Genomic DNA, 7,012 nt, shown 5'->3' with positions numbered 1-7,012 from the left:
GTGTGAATGAGAGAGAGAGAATGATGGGTGGGCACAACGTGGGTGAACGTGGGTGGGTTGCATGGCACGCCTGTCATCCAGGTAAAGGCAGATAACCCAGGAGTTGGAGCCCACATTCAGAAACAGAGAAAGTGTAAGCTGGGTTACATCGGGCAATGTGAAAGATATCAGAAGATCAGCGTGGCCCGAGAGATGGCTCAGCACTTAGAATAAAGATTCTCTCTCAAGCTATGGGTGGAGAACACTTTGAGGGGTCAAAAGAGCCTTTCCCATGAGTCCCAAATAAGAGATCCTGCACATTTACATGACAATTTCTTACCTGGGCAATATTACAGAAGCAACAGAAACAATTCTATGTTTTGGGGTCACCACAACATACGAACATGTATTAAGGGGTCAAGATTTAGGAAGCTGAGAACCACTGACATCAGAGGACTTAGTGCCATGCAGCATCCACATGAAGAAGACCCTTGATGATACCAGAGGATGGACAACCACTCCACCCCAGGCTTTTTAATGCCTGAAGTACACAAAAGCCAGAACAGGCACACACACACACACACACACAAGCACATAAATAAAAAATAATAAATATATTAGAGTTGAACAAAATAAAGAATCAAATCAGAGGATAAGAAGACCTTCTCAGACAGAGCCTGTGTGGTGTATATCCTTGGTTCACAACGCGATCAGACCTCCAATTAACTAAAACACCTGTTTTAGGAAACAGGCTAATCCTGGGCTATTTGTCTGGATTGGGTAATTTGAAGTGGGGAGCCCCACCCTCAGTCCAGTCCTTGGGCGGTGGAAAGACACCAGCAGAGCAAGGGAAGGGACTACATAAATTCCATCCAGCCTTCCAGAGGAGGAGACACTCCATCCCAATACCAAGGTAATCCTTACTCCATTGGGTGTTTCACTCCCATTGGGAAGTTTCAGGACTTAGTGAAAGAAGTGCTAAAAGGACTTCTAAGTCCTTGGGGCCCATTGAGCAATCCTTCAGAAGAAGAACAGAACCTGCAAGAGGAGAGCAAGGTCGGGCATCAGTGAAATCAAATCTAGCTCAAACAGTTGTAAGAATGGGTAATAATACCCAGTATTTTGTAAAGATCTTAGGAGAAGAAAAGAACAAAAGTAGGGGAAACTTTTTGGAGATTTTTTTTTCCAAAGAGGTTACCTGCCAGGGCAGACAGAGTGATCACACACCCGTCCTCCCGTCTTTTAACGTATTTTTTACTTGGATATCAATATATCCATGGAGTCAATACAGAGACATATCATTTAAGTTGTGAGGAAATTTCGATGAAGATGCAACTGAGAAAGTGTGGCAACTTCTCTTATCAACTGAGGGCCACACAGCAGGAACACCGCACACAGAATGAGTCAGCTGACCCCCATTAGGTATAATTACATGCATACATGCACAAACACATACATGATCCTAAGAAGGGGCAGGAATGTCACCATGAACTATAGCGCTTATCAAGCATGTGTGAGAATATGCTCGAAGAGGAGAGAGTAAAAGAGAGAGAGAGAGAGAGAGAGAGAGAGAGAGAGAGAGAGAGAGAGAGCGCAGAGAGGGAGAGGAAGACAGTCATGAAGAGTAAACATGGTTTCCTGAGGAGCCACTGGTAGTGGCACCAGTATTTATACCTACTGCATGTACTGGGTTTCAGGATTCTAATCTCTTTGGATGGATACCTTTTTCAGCCTAGATATAGTAGGGAGGGCCTTTGACCTTCCACAAGGCAATGTGCCTCACTCTCTCTGAGGATTAGATGGGGTGGGTTGGGAGGGTGTGTGGAGGAGATGGGAGGACAAGACGGAGTGGGAACTTGGATTGGTATATTTTTTTAAATCTAATAAATAAATTAAAAAGAGTTATCTATGGGAGTGAGACTAATATGCTTCACCATAAAGAATTCACCCTATTTGAGCATTTAAATGAAATATTTAGTGGAAAACTCCTCAAAAACTGTTTGCTTGCTCTGTACGGTCAGCTGGGGCGTGGATTCTGGGCTTCCACATGGTTTCTGTAGATCAGGAACACAGGCTCCAGCTATTGTAGAATTACTAACCCAGAAGAGGCCCTTGGAGGCAGCCCAGACCACAGACATCAGCATGGCTTTGTGTGTCAGCATAAGCTACAGACATCAATGCGGCATGGCCTTTGATGGTAACATGGACCACCACAGACTCGGGCTGCAGTAGAACCTCAGACCCAGACATGCCCCTAGTGGCAGCACAGACCTGAACATCACCATGTCCCCTGGGGTCAATGCAGGCCGTTCACATCAGTATGGCTCCCAGCAGCAGCAAGGCCCATTGATATTGACATGGCCTCAGTCAACAGTACTGTCCATGAATGTCCACATGGAACTCAGGCTTCATCACAGCCTGGGGCAGCAGACACCAACATGGCCTCTGGTGGCATCATGGACCAAGGTGGTCCTTCAAGGAAGCACAATGCAGAAAGGGAACCATTCCTCATCTCAGGCCTCCGTCATTGCTCAGTCAGGAAGATCCTGCTGCACACCACCCTGCTCACTCCTACTCAGCAATGTGTCCCGCTGTCGACCACAGCCCTCTCTCATGCCCATCACTGTCATCCCCATTTCCGCCTCTCCACAGCACACAGACAGCTTCATTTTTCTCTTTCCCACCTCTCCATCGCTATTTGTCCATCATAGCAGCCCCTACCCTGAGGCCTGGCTGACTTCTGCCACCTATCCCAGGCAGTCTCTTCTTAAAGCTCTCTCTTTGAGACATCATGGGAAAACCTTACAGATACACATGAAGAAGATAAGACTTGATCACAGAAGGAAAATAACATGATTAGAACCATTGGTGTCTGTCAGCTAATATTGAAGTTTTGGGAATTTGGCATGATACCAGAGCTGAAAGAATGGATTGGGCCAGACAGTGGTGAGGCACACCTTTAACCCCTTGGGAGGCAGAGGCGGGAGGATCTCTCTGAGCTCAAGGCCAGCTTGGTCAGCCAGGGCTACACACAAAGAAACCCTGTCTTGAAAAACCAACAACCAAAAACAAATAAACAAACAAAAGAACAGACAGATATTTCTCTCCTCCTCCATCCTCTCCTCACCACACCAACCTCACAATCCCTCTCTAAGGCAACCATGTCCTCGTGGGCCTGAGAGAACTCCCCCTCTTCCAGGTCCTCACCCACATACCAAGCACAAAGGCACACTTGGCACACATCAGATAAACTTGTGATCTAGGCGAGCCCAGGCTTCAGCGATGGCTGTGGTGTTGCTCAGCATGCACACAACTCTCTAAACCTTGGCCAGGTTTCCACCAGGTACCACAGTGAATGGCTGGTAATTAATGCCAACCTTGAAGCCAGAGGGCCATCAATCCACAAATCGGATGCTGCACTTGGTCTTGATGGTGGCAATAGCAGCATTGAAATCTTTGGAAACCACATCACCATGGTACAGCAGGCAACAAGTCATGTATTTACCGTGGCAAAGATCACATTTCACCATCTGGTTGGCTGTCTCAAAGCAAGCTTTGGTGATCTCTGCTACAGAAAGCTGCTCATAGTAGGCTTGTTTTTTAGCAGAGATGACGGGCATATGTGGCCAAAGGAGCACTTCCCTATATGGGGAGAGGGTACCAGGTTGATCTGGAGTTCTGTCAGGTCAACATTCGGGGCCCCATCAAATCTGAGGGAAGCAGTGATGGCAGATACAATCTGGGTAATAAGGCAGTGTAGGTTGGACGCTCAATATCAAGATTTCTACAACAGGTGTCATATATGGCCTCATTGTCTACTATGAAGGCATAATCTGAATGCTCCAGCGTGGTGTGGGTGGTGAGGAAGGAACTGTAGGTCTCAACCACATCAATGGAAACCTGGGTCCTAAGTGACCAGAGAGTTCCAGTTTGGAGTTCCTTCCATAATCAACAGAGAGATGCTCCATTAGCAGGGAGGTGAACCCAGAGCCAGTTTCCCATCAAAGTTGCAGAAAACCAAGAAGCCATAAAGACCTATGCACTGGTCAGCCAGTGTTCAAATTTGGTCCAAAACAAAGTCAGCAATCTCCTTGTCAATGGTGTAGTGTCCACTTGCATAGTTATTGGCAGCATCTTCCTTCCTGTGATGATCTTCTCGGGGATGAAGAGTTGGCAGTAGGAACCAGTGTGAACTTCATCACCAACTCTGAGTTCCAGATCTATGAACACTGCCCAGGGCACATGCTTGCCAATGCCTGTCTCACAGAAGAAGGCTTTAAAGGAGTCATGTCTTCCCCCAATGGTCTTATCACTTGGCATCTGGCCATCAGCTTGGATGTCACGTTCCAGGCAGTAGATCTCCCAGCAGGCATTGCAGATCTGGACATCAGCCTAACCAATGTCATGAAAGTGTACTCTTGCATGGTAGCTATGAGTTAGAAGGCGAGGGTGACAGAAGCAGACGCCAGATCCCCAGTTACCATTCCCAACAGCTAAGAGGAGAGGTAATGAGGGTGAGATCATTTCTTAAAATAGTAACTCTTCAAATTCACTGCCTATCCCTTATTAGATAAACCATCCTTTTGTTCTTAAACTCGCTCAGTCTAGCCCTAGTTTTCTTCTAGGTGGGTAAACAGACAGACAGATTTTCCCACAGTGACTCTACAGCTCTTTGCTACCTTGGAAGGGAGGGGCTAAGCGTGGTCAAGCTGTTTTGTTTTGTTTTGTAACAACCTGCAAAGTTGTGACAGATTCTTGACTTGAATGGAGGTGGCCTCCTGGAATGTTGGATCTGTGACTGATTGTGAAATGCAGAAGGGATAGCTTGTCCTTAAATCCTTCCCGTCCGCTGAATCACTTTAGGGCCACCACAGCACGTTTGAAGACACCAAACCACCAGCAGGGCAATGCCTTCATTCCTCGGCAGTCAGTAGGGAACTATGTTCTTCTCTTGTGCTCAGTTTCAGATTTGAGATTGTTTGCCCCATTGTTTATCATCTTAAAAACAATCAAGCTAGGCATGGTGGTACTTGCCTTCAACTCCAGCACTCAGGAAGCAGAGGGAGGTAGAACTCCAAGTTCAAGGCCAACCTAATCTACAGAGTGAGTTTCAGGACTGCTAGGGCTATTACACAGAGAAACCCTGTCTTTAAAAAAAAATTAAATAAATTCCTTGATCAGTAACAGGTGGAGTCATCAAAAGAGAAAGCAGGTTTGGGTGGTACCTGTGTGGTAGCAGTGGAAACACAGATAGGCAGGCATCAGCCTGCATCACCTCAACAGCCTGTGCTATTACTTCCACCTCCATCCCCTTCTGCTGAGTCTTGTCAAACTGTTTCATCCCAATTTCTGATTAAAACTCAACTGATTCTTGTACTGGCTGGTTTTGTGTATCAACTTGATACAAGCTAGAGTCATCAGAGGAAGGAGCCTCAGCTGAGGAAACACCTCAATGAGATCCAGCTTTAAGGCATTTTCTCATTTAGTGATCAATGGGGGAGGGCCCAACCCATGGTGGGGTGGTTCCATCCCTGGGCTGCTGGTCCTGGGTTCAATATGAAGGTGGGTTGAGCAAATCATGGGATAAAAGTCAGTAAGCAGCATTCATCCATGACCTCTGCATCAGCTCCTGCTTCCAGGATCCTGCCCTGCTTGAGTTCCTGTCCTGACTTCCTCCAGTGATGAACAAAGAGCAATGCTGAAGTGTAAGCCAAATAATCCTTTTCTCCCCAAGTTGCTTTTGGGTCATGGTATTTTGTCACAGCAATAGTACCCTAAGGTATTTTTTTTTTCAATTTACCCTGTGTTTCACTATTTCCCATGCTCCTCTGTCTTCTCTCCATTCTATTTATGAATGGCCAGCCTTAGCTTGATTTTTGTCTTGCCAGCTTTTCTTAAATTATTCTGTCCACCTTTTGCCTCTGGGTTTTCCCTTCTCTTTGTAATAATGAACTTACAGTATTACCAATATCATTCTTCAACTTCATCTCCCTGTTTCTCTTTAACACCTTTGTCAGAACCAGGCCAATCAAAGTAAATATATAGTTAAATAAATAAATAACACACAAATGTAACGCACTAGATCTTTTGTGGTTTTTTATTATGATTATTGTTAAGATAAGAGTTAGGGGAAGTAATATTTAGTGGGGAGAAGAAACTGTGACATTGTTTCATCACAAAGGGGCACAATGACATCTGGGTGTGGTGGCACATGTCTTTAATCCCAGCACTGGGGGCAGAAGCAGGTGGATCTCTGAGTTTGAGGCCATCCTGGTCTACGGAGTCAGTTCCAGGACAGCCAGGCTACACAGAGAAACCCTGTCTCAGAAATCAAAAACAAAGCAAAGGGGCACAGTGAGTGTGGTGTTCCACACTTTGAATCCTACCACTCAGACAGAAGTAGGCAAGTACAATGATTCATCAAGGCACACTGCATCCCACAGCATAGAAATTTGTCTAATTGGCTTTCAAACACGCTTCACGCTAATGAACCATCACCCAGAATTGACAGTTGTCTCTTCGTACTATTTTAGAGGGTTTTTTTAACTCTTAAAAAAATATTGTATGTAATGTCATGAGTATTTTTAAACACACACAGCCCTTATAACATTCTCTGGAAAAAAAACTATTGTCATTATAACCAAGTTGTTACCAGTCCAGTCAATATATAAATGTTGTAAAAAAAAATAAACTATGTATGGGTAGATATAAAAGGTAACATTTATGTTGTTTTGTAAACAATTAGGTTTCATACTGGATACCATATTCTTTGCTTGGCTTTTTTACTAAACTGTATTTTTAAAAAAGATGACAGGATTTATTTCTAATAAAGATTTGAATTCCATAATAGAATATACTATATTCTACTGATTAGTTAATTAATTTTACCTTTTTTGAGACAGAGCCTTTCTGTGTAAACCAAGTTGACTTCAAACTCAGAGATCCTCCTGCCTCTTCCTTCAAAGTGCTGGGATTCCTGGGCAGCTTGTTTTTTCTGAAAGGGGACAGAAGAAGAGAAGTGGATCTGGGGGGA

The 7,012-nt window shown here is 44.7% G+C and overlaps 1 pseudogene; it reads right to left on the bottom strand.

Moving 5' to 3' along the window:
* Positions 1-999: 999 nt before the first annotated feature.
* Positions 1,000-5,320, bottom strand: LOC101996654 (annotated as a pseudogene).
* Between the last annotated feature and the right edge of the window lie 1,692 nt (positions 5,321-7,012).

The sequence above is a fragment of the Microtus ochrogaster genome, unplaced genomic scaffold, assembly GCF_000317375.1.
Source record: "Microtus ochrogaster isolate Prairie Vole_2 unplaced genomic scaffold, MicOch1.0 UNK24, whole genome shotgun sequence".
In the NCBI taxonomy this organism is placed as follows: Eukaryota; Metazoa; Chordata; class Mammalia; order Rodentia; family Cricetidae; genus Microtus; species Microtus ochrogaster.
This window is presented reverse-complemented; position numbering and strand designations above follow the sequence as displayed.